Source organism: Motacilla alba, chromosome 5 (assembly GCF_015832195.1).
Source record: "Motacilla alba alba isolate MOTALB_02 chromosome 5, Motacilla_alba_V1.0_pri, whole genome shotgun sequence".
Taxonomy (NCBI): domain Eukaryota; kingdom Metazoa; phylum Chordata; class Aves; order Passeriformes; family Motacillidae; genus Motacilla; species Motacilla alba.
The window spans coordinates 47792965-47816958 of NC_052020.1; the positions used below are offsets into that span (position 1 = coordinate 47792965).

The 23994-nt window shown below is 42.4% G+C and overlaps 1 long non-coding RNA gene across 2 annotated transcripts in view; it reads left to right on the forward strand.

Annotated features, from left to right (window-relative positions):
- Nucleotides 1-12289: 12289 nt before the first annotated feature.
- LOC119701552 overlaps nucleotides 12290-23994 on the forward strand; it is a 160852-nt gene continuing 149147 nt past the window's right edge. The window contains exon 1 of one of the 2 annotated variants that reach the window (XR_005257092.1): nucleotides 12290-14273. This is a non-coding gene — a long non-coding RNA (uncharacterized LOC119701552). Of the gene's footprint in view, nucleotides 14274-19017; nucleotides 19037-23994 lie in introns of those variants that run through there. The other variant, XR_005257093.1, reaches the window with a different exon arrangement.

Below are 23994 nucleotides of genomic sequence, written 5' to 3' on the forward strand. Positions count from 1 at the left end.
TTGTCTACAGTAGTTGCTCTTTATTTTAAAGTCTAATGAAACTGATAATACTATTAATTTGAAGCCTAAGATGTTTTCCACTGCATGGTATATAAAATGTGTTCTGGAGAAAGAAGAAATTATAAATGGTCAGTGAAAGATGAGAACAGGACTGGAACCTGTAGACAGGAGAGATTTGATGCAAGTTCTGGTTCTAAATCTCTCCTGCCCACTTGAGCTAGCAGTGGAGAAACTATACTAGAACATTCTGCACAGGATTTGCCAAGCTGATAACAGTAAGCTCACTGTATAATTGTAATGCAGTCAGGGTCAGCAGGATTAGATAGAGTGTGTGTGATGTGTGTATTCACTTGGTCACCACAGCAGGTCTGTGGAGGTCACCGTGTGACCACTGTGTGGGAGGAAGTTCCACCTGGGACAGTCACTCGTGGCTGTAGGGCACGGAGGTGTGAGGGCAGGATTTTTTCTGTTCATGTGCCACATCACGTCATGCAAAGTTTAAGGTATCAATGAAGGTTTGTTCTGAGCATTTGAATTCTGATTAAATGAACTTTCTAATGGCTAATCACAAGTAGTTTTTGCCATTCTGAATGTAAAACAATGTTTAGAAAAAGAAGTAGATTTCAAAAGTCTTTGGATATTTGCATTGACCTATTGAAATGAATGTACCCAGTAAACAAAAAGGTAATGAAGAAAATGGAATTGTTTTCTGCTTCAATAGTTGATTCTTAGTCTGACTACTAAATAAATCTATTAAAAAATAATCCCCCAAATCTGCTGTTTCATAGCTCTCTAGTTTTCTGCACAAGCTGAATATTTTTCAGTAATATCTGCCAGCAGTTTAGCAAAAGGGAACTTGAGCATTGTCAGGTAGTCTTTATGCAGCAAATTTTTTCTCCCAGCATAAGTTCTTGCTTTTAAAAACCAAAGAAGTTTTTCTACTTTCTCTACTTTCTTCACCTCTTTGGATTTGAGTTACTTGATTAAACCTTTATATAACACATTGTAGTGTTTACATCAATCTCTACCTGGTTGGAACATGTTACTAAGTAAAAGCAAGAGTGATTCCATGAAGTGTGAGTGACAGAGCCACAGTGGGGAATGAAATTGTGACTTCTGCCTGCATTCCTGTGCAAGCCGTACATTTCCAGCCAATGTGTGCATGAACAGTTGTTCTACATTTATAAAAATGATCATGTTAAACCAGCTATAATAAAAATAATTATCATCTTCTTAAATGGTAAACTTCAGATGCTCACAAAGACCTCTATTTTTGAGAATATTTTCTGAGAATATTCTCAAAAATAACTGAGAATATTTTCTCCAAGAAACTACTTCTAGGGGATTATTTTAGAAGATGGAAGTATTTATTAGTATTTATTACTTTAGAAGTATTGTGCACTCTGCTCATCATCCTCTGCTGTCCTCAAACTAGAGGCAAAAGGGCACATATGCTTCCAATCCCCAAGGGATGCTACAGAGAAACTGATTTTTTCAGAGGAAAAAACCCCTGTGTCTCTTGAGGAGAGATTTGCTCCTGCTTTTCTCATGCTCTTAGGCAGTGGGAGAAGGCAACTAATAATAGCTGAGTATGGGGTGAGTACCAGTGAGTGTGCTGAGCTCATACTGGGGCCTGGTGCCAGCTGGAAGGCTCCATGAGGAATCCTTGGTCAGGAGATGTGACAGGTTCAGAAAAGGATCTTTTTTCTCCCCAGGAGGAGCAGCTTGTCACAGGAGGTGAGGGAGGGGATGGGGAAGCTGCTACAGCTGCTTGTGTATCCTGGGTTCCTCTGCCGTAGAGTGAAGACCAAAGAGGTAACAGTGGTCAAGAGTCTGCCTTGGGAAGGCTGACTGAAGTTGCTGAGGACAGCCAAGAGCAAAAATGGGGACCTGCCCTTTCCATCTTTGGTGAAGAGAGGCAAAACTGCCTGGTCATGAGCTGGGTCTGCTGTGATAAGGATAGGGCAGGTGGCAGGGCTGGGCAGGAGCATTGTCACCTTCAGGGCTTCTGTGGATCAAGGTTGGGTGTGTGGAGCTGTCAGTCCCATTTCCACTCTGTGTTCTTGTGTGTTGTGCCAGGCAGGAATTTTGGCTGCCTGCTCCTCTGGTGAGATGCTGCTGGATCCATCTTGGTTGGATTGCCCTGCTGAGAGCTTACAGTGAGATACCTGTGAATACATGTAAATTTATGTGGGATTGATATTCTATTATAGGGTTGCAGTATGAGCATTTGCCAAACTGGAAATAATTACTTATGATTAAGTAATGATTATTATTTACATTTTAGTCTGAGGATGCCCTTGGTGTTGCTGCTATGCTAAAAGGCTGAACTGAGTGGACCAACCTATCCACCAGATCATACATTAAGATTATATTTTGTATTTGGTAGCACTTCATACCTCTTTGATATGAAACAAGGTGCTTTGGTTTAAGGAAATGAGATTGTTCATATTCCAAAGCTGGTCTACTGTCTTAAACCTTCACCAAAGTGGGGTATAAGGTTTCTTTGCTCTTCTTGAACTGGTCCTGGTAAGGAGCAGAGGGAAGCAGGTTCCAAACACTTGATATTCTGCTGCTAATGTGTTGGGAGCACTAAAATCAATTACCACAAAAGTTGTTTTCCTGAGAAAACAGCTGTTAACAGCTCAGGGCATATTAACAGGTTACACAGCAAGTGTGTTTCTCAGCCCTAATGACTTGCCTTAATTTTCCTACCGAATGTTTGGACACGGTCATTATTCTTCATTGCTTGTCTGCTCTGAAAAAATAACTTTATACCATCTAAATGCCCTGAAATACTTAAGTGCCTTTATTTTAGGTCTGACAAACATGTAAGCTTATTTTCATGCTCTCACTGAGTTCTCTGGTTCTCTTTAAAAAGTAGGCCAGAAATCTTTGGCAAGAGTTTTCTGGGAGTCTGTCAATACTAAAAAAAGTGCATGGAAAACAACCAAGCTTGAGAACCTGAAATCGAAGAATTGTAGCAAAGAAAATCTCTCCTGAGCTGTCACCAAGAACCTCAGTAAGACCCTGGCAGTGCCTGCCTCTAAGAAGGGCAATATTAAAAAGCAGAGCTGGCAGCCTGATCAATAAATCCCTGTCTAATCTTATTTGCATGTCCCTTCTGCAGAAACCAGATCTTACACAGATTTGTTCAATATCCATATTACAGGACTGTGGAAGAAAAAAACCATTAGTTACAAGATACATGTCACCTGTAAGGAATCTGAGCAAAATTGGAAAGACAATAAGGAAAGGTAGAGAGTGGAAAGGGTTTGGATTGTTGATGGTGCTGGGTGGTAGGTCAAGCTCGCTTTTTGGCTGAAAAAGTTGAGATGAGCACACTGCTCTGTAAAGGGCTATGGTTCACAATCTGGTTTTGGATTTTCCTTTGGGATGCTACTTGTTTCATTTAACAGCTCTGTCAAAGCAGTGCTGTCTCTGATGTGACCTGATCATGGCCTCACTGATTTAACTACTTGAGGCCTTTCATGGAATCTCCCAGGGAAAGCAGGTTTTAGTCACACAGAAAGTAGGACTAAAATGGCTAAGTGGATTCATGTTTTATTTTCAACAATTTTTTTTTCTGATCATCCAGCTTCTTGTTATGCCTTGTTTTTCTGGAAGTTAAGGGAGTAGGCCAGGAGCAAAGGGTTTCAGTTAGAAAGACTATGCCATAAAATCCGTGGTAGTCATAGGGTGTAACTGAGATGAATGCACAGTGCTGTAATCAAGAAGCATTTGTATCTTCGCAATTTTGAGGATCACATCTTACTTGGACCATAGAAATGCTGGCAGAAGAACAGGTTTATATTCCCCTTTCAAGAAGAAACAAAACCCTTTAAGCTGCAGGTGGTGATGGTGGTTTATAATTACCTAAGAAGAATCCAAAGGCCAAGTTCAATATGAATTTTGAAACAACTTTTCCACTAAAAGATGTTAATTTAGCAAACAACAGGGAAAATATTTTTTTTTCTTTTCATTGTTGCAACAGTTTTATATAAAAAGCCATGAGACTGTTCCTGCACAGGTGCAGGCATGTATGCCTGTATTTGTAGTTATATATTGACCCTCCTAACTTAAAACTTGCATGAGGGACCTACTTATAATCTAAAGGTGAGCTTCTGTAAAATTTTGCCAGGCATTTAACAGTAAGTTAAGTTAAAAGGGGTTTTGGATGAGTATTGAATTTTAAAAAATCATTGACTTAAACTTTTTTGGCTTATATAAGCGCAGTCTTCAAAGCATGAAGGATTTTATGTACAATTTAGCCTCAAAACAGTGAAACAAATATTCACTTTGCAGACTAATGAAAACTGAAATACAAAAGTTATTTGTTACTTGTATGATAATAGCTATAGAGACAATAAAGTTTTGGAGCCTTTAGTCTTAAACCTATGATCTAGTGAGTGAAAACCACACGCTTTTACGGGCTGTATCTCAACAAGCATTTTAGAGCTTTCAAATACACACTACAAGGAGCATCTTTGAAATACTACTTGTCAGACAGGATTTCCCCATTGAATGGTAATACTATGAAATCTATAGTTTCTGCTTTTTCCCATTGTTTCAATTGTCTAAACTCTAAGCAGCTCTTCAAGTAGATTTTTTTTTTTCCAGGAAGAAAATAAAGGCATTCTCTGAAAAGCAGCACTTTTTGATTATTTCAAAGAGTATATGCTCTGTGAAGACTGGATATCACAGCTCAGAAAAAGAACAGATTCAGGGCTGGTATTCAAGAATGCCTTGTACTGCTGATTTAAAAAATTATACACATTCTAGTATTCTTCAATATTTCATTTATTTACTCATCCATCTGTGATACTTCATGAGACACAAGCAATAGGATGTGAAAGGAAACAATTGCAGAAATATTGATAGCGCCTGAACGGAAAGCAAATAAGGGAAGCACGTTGATGGCAGAGGAAAGCTGCGGAGGGTCTTCCCGGGGAGATGCTCTGGGGCGAGCTGCCGGCAGCCGGGCGAGCGGCCCAGGCCACCCAGGAGATGGTGCTGTTGGACCGGGGAAGCGGCACAGCCCTGACCCAGAAGCATCTCTCAATGCGGTCCTCCCTGTTTTCCATCTGTGTTGCATTTTACTCTTTGGGGTCCTCGTTTTCTTTTGGGAGAAGGCGCCGGTGCTGACCAGGCGCGCCCCGCGATGCCGTTCCCAGGCAGCCAGCCCTTCGCCCTCGCTGGAGATGACGGCAGCGCTTGAAGGCGATGCTTTTCGCCGGGACTGCGCGGCTGGCGAGATGGTAACGCCGAGGCGGGGAGCAGCTTCACAGCTCAGCGCCCTCGCCGGAGCCGCCGCCTGAGCAGCGCTGTGCCCCGCCGGGCGCCCGCAGCCTCGCTGCCTCTCGGGGGGAGCAGCACGCCCGCTCCGGGGGCTCCTCGGGGACCCGCCGCCTTCCCCGCCGCCTTCCTGCGCCATCCTCGGGCGGCCCGTCCCGCACACGTGCCTGGCCAAGGTAAGCGGCAGGGGCGGCTCCGCGGCCGCTCGGCGAGGGCGCGCCCGGGGCCAGCGAGGGGCGCGCAGCCCCCGGCAGCCGCGGCCGTGTCCCGGCACGCCAGAGACCCGCCGCACCGGGCACCTGTGGGCCCGGGGAGCGCCAAGGCTGCGGGCGGTTCCGGGTGGGAAGATCGGAGGGGGCAAAGGGGAGTTTGGGGTTCTTTCGGTCCAGAGTGTCGCGGCAGAGCAGGAGGTCAGAGGGTCGTGGTCACATTTTCAGTCGATTTACTGTTTTATTAGCATCCTCTCATCTCATTTAGTTCAGAGGCTTCAAACCCGTCCAGAAAAGATCAGCAGGAGCTGGAACAGGTTAGTGGATGCCCTGGGAGTAGCTGTAGCAACATGAAGTCACCAGGCTGGGTACTTGAGGAATATTTCATGGAGGGGAACATCAAAAGCCTTTCCCCAGTTGCAGGTGGGCTTCTGTCTCTGAGTATGTCTGCATGTGTAACCAGGCAGTGACCAGGGTTTTAAATGTGATATAAATCTAATTCCCCACTCCTTCAGCCCGAGGTCTTTTTCATCTGAATGGGTATAACCAAAATAAGATCTTTCTACGTGCAGCCAGACAGGCCAAAAGCAAACCTCCTGCAGGTATCTGGGTGGGTTACAAGGCTTCCCCAGTTGCAGCCACCACTGTGCTGCGAGTGAGCCATTTTGAGTTTGTGGCACCCATTTCTCTGTGGCTGAAGCGAGCATGGCCAGTGGTGGAGGTGAAGTGGCTGGCGAGGAAAGAGCCATCAGAGAGAGGATGGCCTGGCCTCCTTTGGAGTAGAACCACTGGGGAGGCCAGTGGTGTAAGGACTTGAGGATCTGTCTGTTGTGCTGCACTTTAGTCCTCTCTTTTAAAATCATTAGCAGCAATTCAATAGCCAGTGGTAGGATTCTATTTTTTTTTTTCTTAACAGTGAATGATTTAAAGCTCAGCTGACATTTTGTGGGGGCTTTTGCTACATGAGTAATGATTTGGCATGAGCTGGGTAGGGAAGAAATCTGCTGTCCAGCCATGTTTAGGTGTGTCAGCAAAAGGAACCAGAAGAAAATACTAAAGAACAGCAATTCAGAAAGGAGTTTAACAAACCCAAAGCAAGCCTGTTCATATTCCTTTGATTTTCATGTGAACTTGAGGTACAGTTCAGCTCACTCTGCCAAACTGTCAAGTTTTAGGCAGGAGCTGTATGTTCCTTGGGCCTGAGGAGTGAGTGCCCTGAGCAGCAGATGGCTCAGGGCTCAGGCCACAGCTTTAACGTCGTCCCTAACATCTCTGTCTCAGAAAGATAAGCTCTTTCTATGTATTGAAGAGGAGTCTCAGCAGGCACCAGACAGTAATTTACACAGTTTGTTTTAGGGACCATTTTGCACTGAGCTCACGGATGAAATGAAGTGCTTAGGATCAGCACACTAACTCAAACCTAGGAGACCTCTCTGCTCTGAGACCCCAAACCACCAAGCTGTAGTGTCAGGCCTCCTTTCACCCCAGAAGCTTTGCAGCTCTTTCTGAGCCAGGAACTCTGTCCCAACAAGTGGAAGGGTGGGCCCTCTTCCCTCCTAGCTCCCTGCCAGATACCCAAGTGCTTCATTTGAGATGGGCAATGATGGCTTGACCTTCCTGCCATGCAGACTTTCCATGTCTGGAAGAAAGTACTCTAATAATTGCACTGTGGCAGACAAGCAGTTTCCAACACCATGTTGCTACTGGTATGGATTACATACCCCAGGTTTGCCAGGTTCTGTCCAATTACTGCATTTGGAAAGTATTAAAAAAGGAGTGGGTGCCTGTTTTCCCAGCTTGGGCCAGAGCCATAAGTCAGTATGAAATTTCAGATCAAAATGCCACCTTTTTTAGGTGCTTACATCCTGATTTTTGGTTCTTAATCAATATGCAGGAAGGAATTCAAGACAAGATTGCATCTGTAGCTGCTGGCAGACATATTAATGTAATACAGTTCTGTAGCTTAGTGGGAAATAAGTACAAAAAAAGTGTCTGAAATTTCAGAGCATCTGGGTTTTGGTTGTGTTGAGAGGATTTGTCACAAAAGCTCCTGAGGGAAGAGTAGAGGAAGATGCCATGAATTCCACTTAAGAACAATAATAGAGTCTGGAGGGCATGTGTGTTGCCAACAACAGTAATACTGGGCAAAGAAAGAGGAAATCAGTACAACTGAGTGTCAGGAAACCCTTCCAAATCTGAAAATCTAATCTTAGGTTTCCAATACACTGGTTTAATAATTAGTGCAAAGACTAGATGAAAGGGAAATAAAAAGGAAGTATGATGCACTGCAAAATACTAGAGTTATAAAATAAGAATGCTTCAGGTGTGTCAGTCAGAAGAGTTGGAATGATTAACTGCTAGTTCAGAAACTGGATCACTGAAAATTAAAGGCAGAAATTAAAGAAGATAAGGACATTGCAGAGAATCTAAATGATTTGTTTGCAGCACTCTTCAGCACAGAGAATATCAGAGTGATACCTACTGGGACTTGCTCCTTTCTGGTAATCAAGATGTGTCAGAAGGAAGAGCTGGAACAAATCGATAATTTAAAAAGCAGCAAATCATCAGCTCCAGATGGTATATTGAAAAGTTTTGAAGGAGCTTGGTATGAAATAGCTGATCTGCAGCAAAAATATGCCTTCCTTAATTAAAAACAGCTATTTTGCTGGAGAAGAGGAAGGTAACAGTTGTACCCAGAGTTGAAAACAGGATTGAGATAATTTGAGAAAGCACACACTCTCCATACCCAGATATACACTTCTGTTTTATAAGCTGGTTGAAGACAGAATATAAAGTAATGAAAAAAAACCCAACAAAATAAAAAGGATAGTATCTGAAGAGCAAAGTTTCTTTTCAAAGAGTCATGCCTCATCATTAACCTGTTTTAACTCCAACAGGGACACATTCATAATGGGCAAATAAGAAAGAACTACTGTAATTTAGATAAACCTCAAAGGACCTTTTGCCTAGGCAGGATACTGTGAAACAAAATGAGGGGAGCTTGTTGCAAATCTCTTGTTTGATGAGACTGTGCTGGGCTGCGTATCCAAAGGAACCCTGACCCCCCCTTGACATCCCCATGCTGCATCAGGCCTGTGACTTGTTCCTGCTCTGTAACAGTGTCATCCCATCCGCGCGATGCCAAACCCTGCTTTCAGCTGTCCTGGGAGGTGAGAAACCAGTGAGGGGATGAGTGACCCATTTCAGCCTCTGAGAAAGCTGAGCAGAGGTTGTTTCTCTGTGTCTGTCAGGCTCACGAGTCTGAAAAGGTGAACGCTGGTGAGAAAGGTTACACACTGCTTTTAAATTTTAAGTCCTACAGGGGATGGAGAGGTTGCTGTGGGGAACTGCAGGAGGCCAGAAACTAGGAGCTGAGGAGCATCAGTGGCAGCTGTGGTAGGAAAATCTTCCTGTGGGTAGCACCAAGGTAGCATCTTTGTGGTGAAGGCATTCACGGGGAAAGAAAAATATGAGCAAAAAATGTAAGACCTTCTAAATTGTTAGGTAAAGGCTGGGGCTGGTTGGCAAAATGCTTTTTACTACTGTCACTCACTAGAAACAGATCTAGTACTATTTAAAAAAATTAAAGAAAGGAATATGGTTATAGCAAAATAGAAAATAAATACAACAAAGCATCTAATTTCAGACAAAGAAATAAGAGGGAATGTGTTAACTTTCCCTCCCAATGCTATATGTGAATTAATTAGATACAATATCAATGTCAACATTGTTTAACAAAAACCCTGTATGTTTTTAGAGAATACTCTGGATGCACTGAGAGGAAAATCCATACCTTTTTCCTTAGAGGGAATCCATAAGAATCCATACCTTTACCCTTAAAAACATAGTTTTTTCCTATCTTAATTTTATGCAAATTGGGACCATTTGTGGACTCCTTAGTGTGTTCTTTGTTCCCACATCCTGCTTCAAAAGTATTTCCCTGTTTCTATTCTGTCTGTGAAGGCTGACAAACTGACCATGTCACCATGAAAAAAAATTCAGTAGGATTTTGTGCAATAGCTTAACCCAAACAACCAACCACCAAATCTTTAACAAGTATTTCATGTTCAGAACCTTTGTTAATACAAATGTACAGTTTTCATCAACTTCAACCAGAGGTTCTTTGCTCTTTTAGGCAGACAACAGAACTACTACCTCCTTCTTTCTCATTTGTTTTTGCCTGTCAGTCCTTCTCTATTTCTTCTGATCTTTTCTATGTATTCTTCCCTCAGTGCTAGGGTCTTCCCCTCCTTGCCTTGCTCTCACAGGTGTGTGATGCTGGTGTTGCTCCTCTTCCTCTATACCTGCTCCTGCCTCCTCACAGCCTTGTCAGCTCACAGCTGTACCAGCTCTGGTGCCCAGCCAGAGTCAATTACGCCAGCAGAACTAATTAGAAGGCACAAGATGCTGGGCCTCATTTTTGAGATTTGTACAGCTCACCATCGCAGTGTGCTCTGCTGATTCAGAAATGCTGATTTTTAGAAACAAAAATTATATTAAAAATATTAAGTGTTTCTGGGCTTCTGGAATAACCCTTCTGTTTTTCTCTTTGGTCTGGTCTGTGCACTTATTTTTGTATTAATAACCTCTAATGTACAGCACTTGTAGGATTTCGCTGGGTGTTTGGTGGGGAGCAGCATCAGCCAGGAAATGTCTGGAGAAGTGCTGTATTTATGGATGATAAACTAGGCTGGAGATTTTCGAAAGACTGTGTTTTGCCTTTTCCTTTAAATTTTCTTATGCAGTCACATAAGGGAGGAAAGGATGGTGCAGAGGTGCCCAGGACACTTTTAAATTAGCTAATTTAGATGCAAAGTCAGTTTTGCCATGGCAGCATGGAGCAGAGCAGCATGGCTGATTCACTCAGTTCCCCAGCAGTCCCGAGGGTCCCACTGCTCAGCTTTTTCAATGCTCTTTTCTGCAAGAAAAGTCTCCCCTCTCTGATGCCATGGGATGCTGTGGCTCATGTCATCACACAGTAATTCAGTGGCTTGATGTGACAGTTTGCTGATTTACAGGCTTGTGGGCTTTTCCAGATGCAAGATCCACAGTAGAGTTGAATGGCTAATGCTTCAGGGTCAGTAGGTTTGGGTCCTTTCTTCCCATTTATGAAAACACCCATAACTGTCAAAGCTCAAGAGAACTAAGACCCTACAAAAAACCTGAGCCACTTGCACATCAATGCCATCAGCAAATGCTTCTTTGAGCTGGTTTTCATGTCTGAGACTCAGACCAACATGTAGTGATCTTGTTATTTCTACATCAGCAGAATAGCAGACAGCTCTGACATTTCTTCCCTTACCCAAAACTACTTTGGGCTAGATAAAACAATAAGATCTCAGTGATGGTTGCCCAGAGCAGTTCTCAAAACCACTTTATTCATCATTAACACAAACAAAATTGTCCTCAGTCACAGGACTATGGAGTAGGAAATAGAGACTATATATACAGTCTTGGGGAAAAGGTTTGTGTTAATTATTGTTAATGTCTTGAAAACTCCTCTAAGATATCCAAGTTGTAATTGTTCATCTGGGCTCCACCTAGCAGAAAAATACATACACATTTTCTGATCATCCTGCCAGCATAAGGCAAATTGTAACTATATTGTTTGTGGTTACCTTTTTTCTTCCTGTCCCCTTCCCCAAAGGTTTTTTAGTCTGGTGGATAAGTTGTTTTTAATTTCTTACCTCACAAAAAAGCTGTAATAGGAGAGAGTGACTTCAAATCTCATGTTGAGGAGAATTTACTGTATAGTTTTCTTCTTCTGTGGAGAAGCCAAAATTAAAAGAAAATTAAATCAAATTTTTCTCGGAAGAGAGATATAATTTTGTCTGGTCAGCTATTGTAGTTTGTTTTCCCTAACTGCTGAGTTCAGCTGGAACTTTTGGTGCTTGGTCTCTTTGAAAATCAGGCCTGGGGCTTCCAAATCCAGGCAAAGGGCCATGGTGGTTTATATAGCAACTGGCACAGAGGATGAAATACAGCCTCTTTTTTTCAGAGGGATCTTCTTATTTCAAGGACTTCAGGGACTGTGAGTACTGAGCCCTGGCTGTTTAAAGCCCCTTCTGCTTTGAGGTGTTCCACCAGGGAGAGCAGTCTCCAAGTTCAGCAGAAAATGATGCAGTCCCAAATAGGACACTGCATCTGAGCCCCCTTTAGATTGTTATCTGACACTATTATTTTTCTTGTGGAAATCATAAAGAGTGCACAATGAAGCCCTACCACATATTTTCTAAAGAGTACTGGGAACTGGTATCCTGAGAATATGACAGGAACCTCTCATAGATAAACCTTGAGGTTTATTATGTAACCAAATCCATGTTCCACTGTGGTGTAGTGGTGTTAATACTTCATTCTGTTCACTGTCCTGCTTTGGTTGGAATTTCACATGTTAAATCTAATCTGATTGCTGTAATTTTGACTCCTCATTTTTATATGTCTGCTTCTAGTTGACCATGCTGTGTTGCCATCTTGCTTTTTTGATTTGGATGTGTCCATTTAGATCTTCTGGAAACAAGTTTACTCTATTCTGGCATGCAGAACTTTTCCAGCGAGTCCCAGAGATTGATTTTGGGAGACTTACTTGACATTGAGATCACATCCTGGAGGATGGTGGTGTTGAACTATAATTGGTTTCTCAGAGTTGATTTTCTCCTCTTATTAGTTCACAGAGCAGATGAGCGATTCACTCACTTAGCTCTAGATTGGTTCATGAGATTGAAGAGCTTGTCCTTGCACTCATATTTTAAACATCTCCTGCCATTTCTTTATAAACAGCCAGTTGAATGATACTGAGTTTGAACCCAAAGTACTCATTTTCTTTACCACATTGAAGCACAGCTCAGAGCATGCAGAGTCTGGTGTAGTTGTTAAGAAAATACACTGTTCCAAACATGCTGCTTTTGATGATATGCCCCACTGGAGCTCAGCAAATGTGCATTACCTTTTTTTCCACGATAACACAAGTCCATATGCTTTCTGATGAAATTCAAAGAGGCATTTATATTTCTCTTCTGCTTGTAATTAGGGCAGAGCAGACGGAGGAGACCCTGACATTTTATATCAGTTTGCACAGGGGCTGTGGTCATGATGCCAGGGCAGGAATTGTGAGACTCTTTAAGCTTTGTTAATGACTCTGCTGGAGATGCTTCCTCCAGGGCTCAGGTTCTGCTCCCCTTATATCAATGACTTAACCTAATTTATTAAACAATGAGCTAACACTAATTAACCCACTGAACAAGGTTTGTCCTCAAGACTGTTTCTGCAGTGCCAGTGACAAGTGACCAGAGACACTAGGTTTGCTTGCGCTGTCTGTGTGTCCTCCTTGGGAAAATGGGGAGCAAGTGGTGGGATACACATGCTGAAAAGCACTTTGCTGTGGTGCTGCTATGTCCCAACCAGTGTGTAACATCTGGGTAAGTTTTAACAGGAGTTAGGCAAACACTGACATCTGCATGGAGTTGTCTACATGTGAAATGGCTGTCTGTGCTTGGTTTGTAGTCAATGGTGGTCTGTCAGTCCTGCCAGAGTAGCCCTGAGAGGTGTCCAAGCATCAGGGGCTCAGTTCAATTGTTTAAACATACATGTCTGGTGCCATTTGAGATGCCCTGGAGTGCATCTCAAAGGTTGGACATCCCCAGAGAGCAGAAGATTTAGCACAGGACTTTTGCTGTCCTGGAAGTTGCTGGCCACACCAGACACCTGCACCCAGTCAAACCCAGTTGTCTGCTTGAGGGTAGGGTGAAATGCTCTCCAGGATCTGCTCACTGCATCAGCAAACTGCCAGAGATTGCAACCTGCACTCAGCACTCACATGTAGACACCTGGATGGAAGCACCTTCACCTCCAGCTGCACCCAGTCCCTTAAGGCTGAAGATACAGGTCTGGCTCCCAGAGACATCCAGAGTTGAATATGTAGGTAAGCAGCTCCAGAGGGGAGGTATTCAGCCCGTTTTTAACAGCTACTATAGGAGCAAAAGTGCCCTCTGAAAATGCCTTTCATCAAACTGGCTGCAGAGGGACACTAGGCATGCAGCTGTTTAACTTTCAGGTTAAGAAAATGAGAAGCATCCCACCTTTAGATGAGATGTAATCCTTTTAACTCCACTGACCCAGAAACAGTTTTCTCCAGTTACCTGCAGGAGAGGCCATATGGGAGACACAGTAATGATATTCTGAACCTCAGGAGCATCTTGAATATTTCTGAACTTTGCAAAATGATGTTGACTTAGAGATAGTTGAGTTGGAACTGAGCCATGCACCAGCTAAAAACTTACTGTTTTTTCCTTTTTCCAGATACCATTTTGCACCTTTGCAGCCCAAAAGATCTGTGGAAATGAGCATAGTTTCTCACTCTATTTCCCTGTGCAATTTGAGTCTTCACCACTTGGGTGGTGTTTTCTTAGCCCTTTCTTATATTTTCATTCTTTTTGAAAGGTGAAAAGACCACAGTTTCACTTGGGTTGTTCTGGGAGGCATACAAACCATGATGGCTGCTGTGGGATTGATCTGAGAAGTTTAGTGTGGGAGTAATGACATTTTCAAATTAAGACTGGCTGACCCAGATGCTCTTTATAGAGGTATCTCATTTAGAAGCTTAAGTGAATTATATGGCCAAAGTTTTAAAAGGGGATGTGAGGGGAAAAACTGGGACAACTGAAAAAGTGCAGCAACAGTGAAAGTCTGAGAAGTGCAATAGGCTCTGTATAAATCCACAATTCATCACCCTGGGGACATTTGGGAGTGGAAGTAATTGTAGAAAAGTAAAAGGTAAGTCTTCAATGGATGTTGACTAAGTTAATTCCAGTGGGATTAATTTTACTTACATCAATGAGAATCCAACCCTTACCAGTGTGGGTTGATGGCTCTGGTGAGAAGGTAATAGTGTGAACTTGCTATATCATTCAACAATATTATTTTGGTCTCTATGATTGTCCAAAATCTCATATTTTGCAGCTGTTTTGATTAGATTTAGCTTTTTGTCTGTATCTAGGTGGCATGAATGACTGAAACTTTTAACAGAGTCCACTTATTTATTCTTGATTTCCATATGGAAAAATGCATATTTATATATCAAGTAGAGTCCACAGAGGTATTGTGATGAAAGAGCTGAGCAGATCTTGGCAGTGAGCAGTTTCCTCATGGTCACTCTTCTGTGCTTAGGTACCTACAGAGGGGCATGTGTATTTGTATGGGCTTCTAAGGAAATCAAGCAACAAAAGGACACTGACAATTTGATGTGTGTTTCATGTGGTGCCTTGTTGATAAAGATCCTAAAGGACCTTACCATGTGTAATGAAGAGAGGGTCAAAACAAATGTGATGCCAGGAACAGTACCAGGGTGCTGCAGTCCAGCACAGGCAGGGGATTTGCACAGGAGTCCTGAAGCAAAAGCCTCAGGAACAAGAGTTGAGATCCTTGGGTCTCACCTCTCCACGAAGGCAAGGCTCCCTAAGGCAGTCACCTCCACACTCCAGGTTTTCCTTCCCACATGCTGGCTGTTGCAGTCAGGAGTGCTGCATAAAGCTGTTACTGCTCTGTGCAAACAAACTGCGATGCCATCACTACTCCATCTGCTGGGTTTGGGGCACCACTGCAGCATGAGCTCAGAAGTGAACACCACTCCACTGGGGCCAGCCAGCTGCTGCACTCATGTTCATTTGAGGAATAATCTCCTGTTGGATGCCACATGCTTTTGGGAGAGGCTCTGGCACCCTGTGGTCAGCCATACCTAGTGATGGACCCAGCTGTGTTCCCTGTCTCTCACTGTCATGACCTGGAGCTTGGAACAGAGCAGAGATTATTCTGCCGGATGAATAGTATCCTGTGTTCTTTGGGGAAACACCTGGGAGGATGTCCCATCCTAGGGAAGCTGCTGAAGGCAAGTGCTCAGAGGAAGGTGACAGGGATACTTTTGGCATTCTGGAGTGGGAGATAACTTAAACAGGTTTTGCAATGTAATTGAAAGTGTGATACTTCAAGTGAATTCCTCCATCTATGTGCGTCCCTCAGCTCAGCTCTCTGTACTTCTTTCTTTTTTGAACCAGCACCAACATCACTTACTTGCAAATTTTCATAGGCAAAATTTGATTAAAATAACCAGAAATCAAGGACCTCTGCCTTCACATCCACTTCTTTTTTGAGTTGATTTTTACCCTCCCTTTGTTGCTCCAGATGCTGTCACAGCTTTAATACGTCAGTACAAAGCTTAGGCAGCCTCACCAGTCAGTAATCCTGCCTCGGGGCAGCAGGTGCCTCAGCAGGTGTTATTTGCTGGAAGGAGAGATGTCGGGTCTCCTGCCCACCCAGGGACGCCAGATGTGGGGTTTCACCCCTGGATTGGGGTGACCCCAAAAGATGGAAAAGTTCCTCCTCCAACCCGTGCCTTCGAAGAAAGACTCAGTAGTCTTCTGTTGTCTGTTCTCAAGGTAGTTTATTGTTGGTTATCTAAAAGATTCTTCTCCCTGAACTGCTGTGGCCTGTTCAGCAGCTCAGACAAAGGCACACTGCCCTCCCAGGGGGCTGGTGCTATCTTTTATATCATATATTACGTACTACATGTTTATGCTTTTCCCCCAATACCTACTATCTATATTGAATGGTGACTTTCTACTCTAAACCAATCTGTGAGTGCCAACATCACCAAAGACATGGAGGCTAGGAAGGAGAAAGAAGGAGGACAGGGCACACCCAAATCCCTCCATCTTAGATCTCCTTACCCCCATGGACAAAACTTGGACCCCTGTGTACAAGGCTTAAAACCCCCCTGTACAGCACTCAAAAACCCTTCCTTTCACTTCGTGACTACTTCTACTATGCTATCTAAACTTGTGTGTGTGTCTTGTAATTCTTCATACAGAGTTAGTAATTTGCTCCACGGGCTAAGATCAAAACCCCAGGAGTGTCTTTGGCTGCATGCCAGGGTCTCAGAGGCCCCTGCTAGCGGCTCTGGCCATCCAGGGCACTCAGAGGGATGTTCTGGATTCCGACAGAGAGATTTCACTTGGGTTAGGCTGATGGGAAGAACAGCTGATGTTGGTAGTGGGACTGGAGAAAAATGATGATCCCATGCACACTGGGGTTGGCTAATGTCAGTAGAAAATGTCCCTCTTTTGGAATTCGTCTTCTAAGTGAACCCACCTTCACTATTAGTTTGGATCACGACAGGAAAAGAAACTCCTTAGAAGACACTTCTTGTCCTTTGCTTATGTAAGTCAGAGCTATGCTTCTGGGCTCTCACTGAATGCTCCTTTTCTCTGTACTTTTCCAGCTCATTTGATACAGTTTTGAATTGTGGGTTGTTGGAGGGGTTTTTTAAGGTTTTTAATAAAAGATATATTAATTACACAAATGCTTGGTGGAGAGCAATGCTCATGTCAAAAGGTTTAAGCTTTGGGTTTAATTTGGATGAATGCCTGAAATTTAGCTCTGAACCAGTGACAGTCTTTGAATTTATAAATAATAATATCCACCTGAGATTCTGGTCCAAAGCAAGAGCAAGACTTTTATTCTGTTCAGGTTCCTCATCTCTGCTTATCACAATGGCAAATTAGGCCTTTTCAGGCAAGCAACAAGTGGTATGACTAACAACCTTGTAGTGCTTGTTCTTTCTTCCCAGCAGTTTCACTGGGAACAGCCAAGGCCTGGCCATTCCAGCAAAGGATTTTTTTTTAATTGTTATTTTTGAGGAGTCTTGCAAATTTTAGTACAAATTATTTTTGTTTGGGAGTTTGTCTGCTCTTGGCTGGCCCAGATTAACCAAGTAGAGGGAACAGGTTCAGGATCCTTCCCATTCCCCAAAACCGCAGGGTGAGTGAGAGTCTGTAACAAGTATTTAACCACAGAAGTCAGAGCCTGGGAACAACGTGATCAAATAAGATAAATTGGAGTGATAAATCAGCTGAATGCATAACAATTGGATAGGAATAACACTTTAGTTATGATAAAATTGTAGAAGTTAAAATGTTCATGCATTTAGAAATTAGGAATTTATGTTTTCTTGCTGTCTTGAATAGGATTTAGAAATTACATTGGACAGGTAAGTGAAATCTGGATTTAGGAATTTGTATATGATAAAACTAGGTAACTCAACAGGGATTTTTTTCTGACTAATTGGTACGACTGTGGGTAGAAATGTCTGTGGTATTGTGTGCTGTGTAAGCAAGCACGTCTGCCTACTGCACTCGCTCTTCCCCGAAATCGTGTTTGCTGATTCCTGTTCCAACACAGATAATGTCATGCTGCAATCTCTTGGTAACAGGAGGTCTGGGTGGACTTGGGAATTCTCACCTTATGGTAAAGTCGGAAATATCACCACGGCAGGGCAATTTTTGCTAGTTGGAGGATTCTGTTTCCAGTGTAAAGAAAGGCAAGACAGACACAATATCACCTCTGTGACTCCATCACACTTGGTCTGAGCACAGGGCTGAAGGTACCCAGCTGTGCTGTAGTCTGCAGAACTCTACTTTCACCTGCTAAAGGTGAGCAGAATGCAGAGCTTCTTTTCTTAACCACCCATGATTGAATACTGTTAGTATTTAATACTTGTATTGAATCTCAGATAATTGCTGAAGTGCTGAACTGCTGTCTCAACTTATCCACACGCAATTAATAATATTGATCACCCTACACTGACCTTGAGAGTTAATAACTGGTTTTTTCCTTAGTTTCTCTTGATGAATGGTGTTTTCTACATGCCAACTTATGATTTTATCAGGGTGTCAGATCACAGGGTCTGATCCTGCAGACACTAAAATGCAAAACCAGTATTTTCTGCAATGTTTTTTTCTTTGGGACCAATAAGAATATTTATGTCTAGGCTGAGAAAAAGAAATACATTTTTATTTTTACAGGATTTTGCCTGGGGGAAGCCTATACAAATATTTGTGTAATATCCAAATTACTTGAAATCCATGTAGGATACCTCCACAAAGATTTGAGGCTCCAAAAGTCAGGTCTTATTTTCTCCATCAAATAATTAGGTGGTTCTTTTCTTCATCTAATGATAAAGTGTTTCTGTTTTTCCCAAAAAATCCTTTCCCAAAGTAAACACCCTGGTTAAGACAGAGAGATAATTGAGGCAATTTATTTGTCTCATCTTATTTGGAGAGACCCTTAGAAGTCTTTTTGCTCTAGGTAATCTGAACAACATCTTTTTCCCGATTACCTTGAACAAACTGAAGAATTTATTTAAGGTTATCTTTTACTAATGGGCTCCCCTGCTGACCTAATCCTTAACTTACTAGTATGATCTGATGATGAATCAACACTACTGCTCCTGTTTTGTATGACATTTTTTTCTTAGGCTCCTGCTGTACTATGTGCCTTTTTGCTTGTGCATATCCCTCTGCTGAGATCCCCAACAGAGGGATCAGAGCCACTGCAGGCCTGGAAACAGAGAATGTAGCAAAAAAGGTTCTGCTAAAGTATTTGAAATATTTTTATTCTCTACTGCAGAGAAAGTCAAACAGATCTGGAATGTGTGAAGTGGCACTCCCAACCCAGATCTTGGTATCACTGAGGAAAGCTTTGAGGTACTGTATTATCCAAGAGATGTGTAGGGAGGGATCCTGGGGAAAAAAAACTGCCTCCACATCGGTTTTCTCATAGCAGCACCAACACTCATTGGTGGAGCAGTATGTGGGAATGGTGTGTATAATCTCACTGCTCCTTCTGCAGAGCAAATGGAGCACATTGTCCCAGAACAGCCACCACTCAGCACTGTAGCACTGATTTACCTTCCCCACAGTCACATATAACTTCCCCCTTCCTTTGGACAACTGGCATCATCTGAAGACACCTTATCTTTGTAAAAAGCATCTTGACAAACTCTTCAAACACTGCCTCTTCCCTGCATTTGTACTCATTCACCTCTCCCCCATTACATCCTCAGCTAAAGCAGATTATTGCAAAATCCATTTAAAAAACACAGCAGTTTTATACTGAAAGATATCTAGAGGGCAGCAAATCCAGAGGGAAATCTCATCCTTCAGTGCAAACAAAACTTCCTCCTTTATTTAATTTCTGAAAAATCAAACACAGAGTTACATAAAGTGGTGGTTTCTTTTTTTTCTCCTCTCCACAAATCAGCAAGAATAATAAGGTATCTCTATAAGGTTGAGATATAACCATACCTGGAGAAAATTTTAAATTTGATTAAAGCTTTCAGTACTGGGCAAAGCCTCTAGTTCAGGTGTGAGTTACGAAAAAACTGCTCGGCCATCCATAATCCCATCTGAAAGCAAATGTACTTTTAAAGAGTATTGCTGTGTGACATGGAATGCTCCTGAGTTATTTGTGTATAACTATGCTTGTTGTGAAGGATATATTTAATTTGGTATTTAGACTGTGTTATTGATTGCAATTTTGTTCTCCTTCATGTTTGGTTCAAATTGTAGTTGGCCAAACAGCAGCTGGGTTCCATTTAACTGTTGGCAATAGAAATCAAGGCTTCTGTGACATCTTGCTTTATTGCATACTACCTTCTTCAGCACCCTTTGACACCCTTTGAGAAGTGTTTGTGCAATTACCCTTCCTAAATTTCATCACCACCTGTTGATATATACATTAATAGGGATGCTGGAAGCCCCTATCTCTTGTCCCTAACATCTTATGTTTGGCACTTGAGGTTTGGAACTTGGCCATCAAGAAGTTATCAGAATGCTTTAAAAAAAGGAGAAAGTTTAAAAATAGCCATGCTAATGGCTTGAGTTTTTGCTCAATTTTTGATACTTTTCACCTTAATTGTATATGAAAAAATGGCATCTGCCGTTTGAAAGATGCAAGTAGAGGCAAATCAGTCCAGGTTTTTGTGGATGCTATCAGTAACCACAGGGAAAACCGGACAGGTTCCTTTGAGCACATTTGGGAGTACCAGTGTCTAAATGTCAGCAGGGACATCTCCCATTCCCTGCTTTCTGAAGTTGCAAAATGGGGTTAATGAACTGACCTCCACTGGTCTTACATTTACTTTTACATTTAGTGGTGAAAAATGTGGTATGGGAGTGGGTGATTCTTGTGGTCAAGGGGCAACATATTTGCATTGAAATAAGATAGGATGCATACAGGAGAGAGGAGGATTGGGACTGTGTGATGGCTTTTTTTTTACTGGAGACTATGCCTGAAATTAGAAGGATTTATGATGTACCTGATAGCATTTATGGCAAAGGCCATACAAGAACACAGGCAATTTCCTGCTAAGTGCTTTTCTTATGATGTACAACCCCCCTTTCCTGTCTCATACATGTGGTGATTTTGCATTGCAAATTTACATTAGCATTGAAATATCAGGGAATTTTTGTCACTAGAAGTCAGTCATTATTGACTATCCAGGCATCACCTTCCTTACTATCTCTGAACATCTCTGTGTTTCCTCTATCAGAAGAGAAGGTTCCCTTTCTTCCTTCACCTTCACTAGAGTGTTCCTTTTGGCTGGGGTAATAATGTGACCACTGGGTGGTTTTCTAAAGCCGCTGCAGGTTGTGAGGTGCTGGTTCATCATGATGCACTGCCAAAGCCAGCTGGCCTGCTGCTATTAAGGATCATAGAATGGGTAGGCTTGGAAGGGACCTTAAAGGTCATCCAACTCAACCCCTCTGGCGTGGGGGATCCTGCTGGCCTTCAGGGTTTCATTTAATAGCAATATATGACTGCTTTTTTTGTTTTGGTTTTTTTTTTTTTGTTTGTTTGTTTAATATATATTGTGTGTACCCTGCCCTGTGAGTAGTGGCTATATCTGAGCCATGAGAGGTTAAACTTTTTTGGACTCCTTTGGTTGCTCAGAAAACTCTCGCTGCTCTGGGCTTCATAGATGAAATATAAACACCATTTACATCTACTTAAAATCTGAATTGAACTTGAAATTTCTGTTCAGTCCAGTGGTGAATGTAGCTACTGTTAAATTGCTCCATTAAGTATAAAGCAAAGTTTAATCTGCTGTGTTTTACTTTTGTAAAATGCCTCTGAGCACTGGTAATGTTCCTTTTTATTGTGTTCCTTTGACTTTATAGAAAACTGAAAACTTTGTCCCAATTAAAAAAAAAGGGGAAAAAAAAAAGGATTAAAATATCCATGGAAGAAATGCGAAGGTTCAAAAAAGACAGAAGAAAGGAGGAACATTACCAGGAAGAATCAAGAGGAACAAAACTGGAGCAACTTGCTCTTTTGCCTTTTCCTTCCCACAGGAAAAAGGTTGTCAAAGAGCTTGGTCAAAGAGCCCTACTAAGCAGATTACCTCAACTACTTGTGGAAAAGACTACAAATGCAATCCAGAAAGGCAATTACTTTTTTTCTTTCTTCATTCAGATAGAATTTTTCAGCTTCTAACATGGAGTTAATTGCCTCTTTTTTTTCCCCCTCATTTTTTCTTGTAATGGTCCTTTGCATAGGTTTAGTCATCCTTGAGGGCAGCTGCTCCAAGTATACAGCAATTGCCAGATGATTACCTCTTTAATGTTTTCACTGAGTACTTTGCTGGTTAACCTCCTTAACTGGAGAGCTGCTTATTGTTATTTATGTCTTGTCAGCATAGAGGTTCATTAAGCATCGGTAAATGACATGTTTTCATATCTGCTGACACCAGAAATGCAATATGATCAATTGCAAATTGACTTCAGTGCAGCAATAGAGTGCATTTAACACACATCAGTGGATCATTTGTACAAGCAGAGCTCGAATTTTTATGGCTGTTTATGTCTCTCTAATACCCAAGTATAAATTCTCCCAAGCCAAACGATTCTTAGTAAAACCAAATGCAAAACTCTGTCCAACAAGTGACTGTGTATCCAGGCTGGGCCTCAGCAGAGGAAGTTTTTGGATGGCAGGAAGCTGAAAGCGGTGGAGCAGCCCTTGCTGCCTCAGCTATGCCAGGAGGCACAGATGGGCTGGGGCATCTCTTGTGAGCCTTCTCTCCCCTGCCTCAGGCTGCTCCAGGAGCAGGTCCCCAGCTCTTTCCCTCACTTGTTGGCTTGCACTGGGTCCTGCCCACACCCCAGGGAAGGTCTTGAGGTGGCTTTGTGTGTGTTTGTGATGCTCAAAAGCTGAGCTGATGACACTTCAGTGTCCAGGTCCTGTGGGGCAGGGGATGTCAGTGATGGGGTGTCAAGAGCTTCCAGTCTCCCAGGGGTCAGTGGTCTTTCACTGCTCCGCTGCTCACGCTCCTGGCAAGGGAGCTGAGCTCATGGCAGGCTGTGTCCAAAGTCCTGCTTTCTGCTGTTGCTGCAGCAGCAGCTCCTGAGGAAGCTGTCCTGGCTTTTAGTGGCTTGAGCCCATTGTTAAACTGAGCCTTGGGGCCAGAGGGCAGGGCCCTGAAATCTGTCCTGCTGCCCAGGGTGATGGAGCATCCACTGCAGTAGCTCTGGCAGGCACTGGGCATCTCTTGCACTTCCAAGGCTTGGGGTAGTGATCTTCCCTATCAGTGCTTGGATCTCCTCTCTAGGATGAGCTGACCCCATGCCAAAGGCAACTGAAAAAACAGTGACTGTAACCCTCCAGGTTGTCTTCTGCCCAAAACTGTTCATTCACTGACATTGGGCTGCTTGTCCCTCACTGGAGTACAGGCTCTCTGTCTTGTTTACTTCTGACCAAAATTTCGAGGAACTACTGATATGATATTTCTGTAGTTCTGGGACTGCTCCTCCCTGTACCAGTGTACTTGGATCACAGTATGTCACCTTCACAGACATCTCTGAATTTTTAGACCTCTATCTTCAGAAATTTCTCTCAATGGCAGTGGTGAAATTTTCAACTCTGCAGATGCAGGCAGATTATACAGTAAAGATTTGCCTTCACAGCTAGGAAAACTGTACAGTTATCTTTATTAAAACAACAACAACAACAACAATAACAACAATAACAACCCACACAAAAAAACCAAACCAAAACAAAACCCAAAAAAACCAAAAATGCAAAAAACCCACCCCCAAAACCAACCAACCAACCAACCAACCAACCAAAAAACAACAACAACAAAAAACAAACAAACAAAAAAAAAACACCAAACAAAAGAAAAACCCAAAAAAAACCCAACAACAACAAAACAACTCCATAACCCCAGAAGGAAAAAAAAATGCTTTTTGAGAAAAGGTTTTCATTACAAAGCATCATCCGGTTTCAATTTAACAAAACACTGTAAAATAAAAGAAAACCATGAATGCAGGCAGCAGCCCTGGGAGCATTCAGTGCTGATTTACTATGCCAGGACATATCTCCTGTAGAGTTAGATTATTATTTTTCTCTACTGTTCTGTCACACATTGTTTCATGTCTGAGATTCCTCACTAGTAAATGAGCAGAGGCAGAAAGGATTTACTCACATTAAATCCATTATTTTATGTACTGGAGAAAAAAAAAGGTTTGCGTTGAAACCTCTTTGGAAAGAAAGTTTGCTCTACATTGTTTTAATTGGGGTCGCTTTGGCAATTTACAATCTATACATAAGTCAAAACATTTTGACATTCATCTGGAGTATCTGACTCTCAGCTTATGCTTTTCTT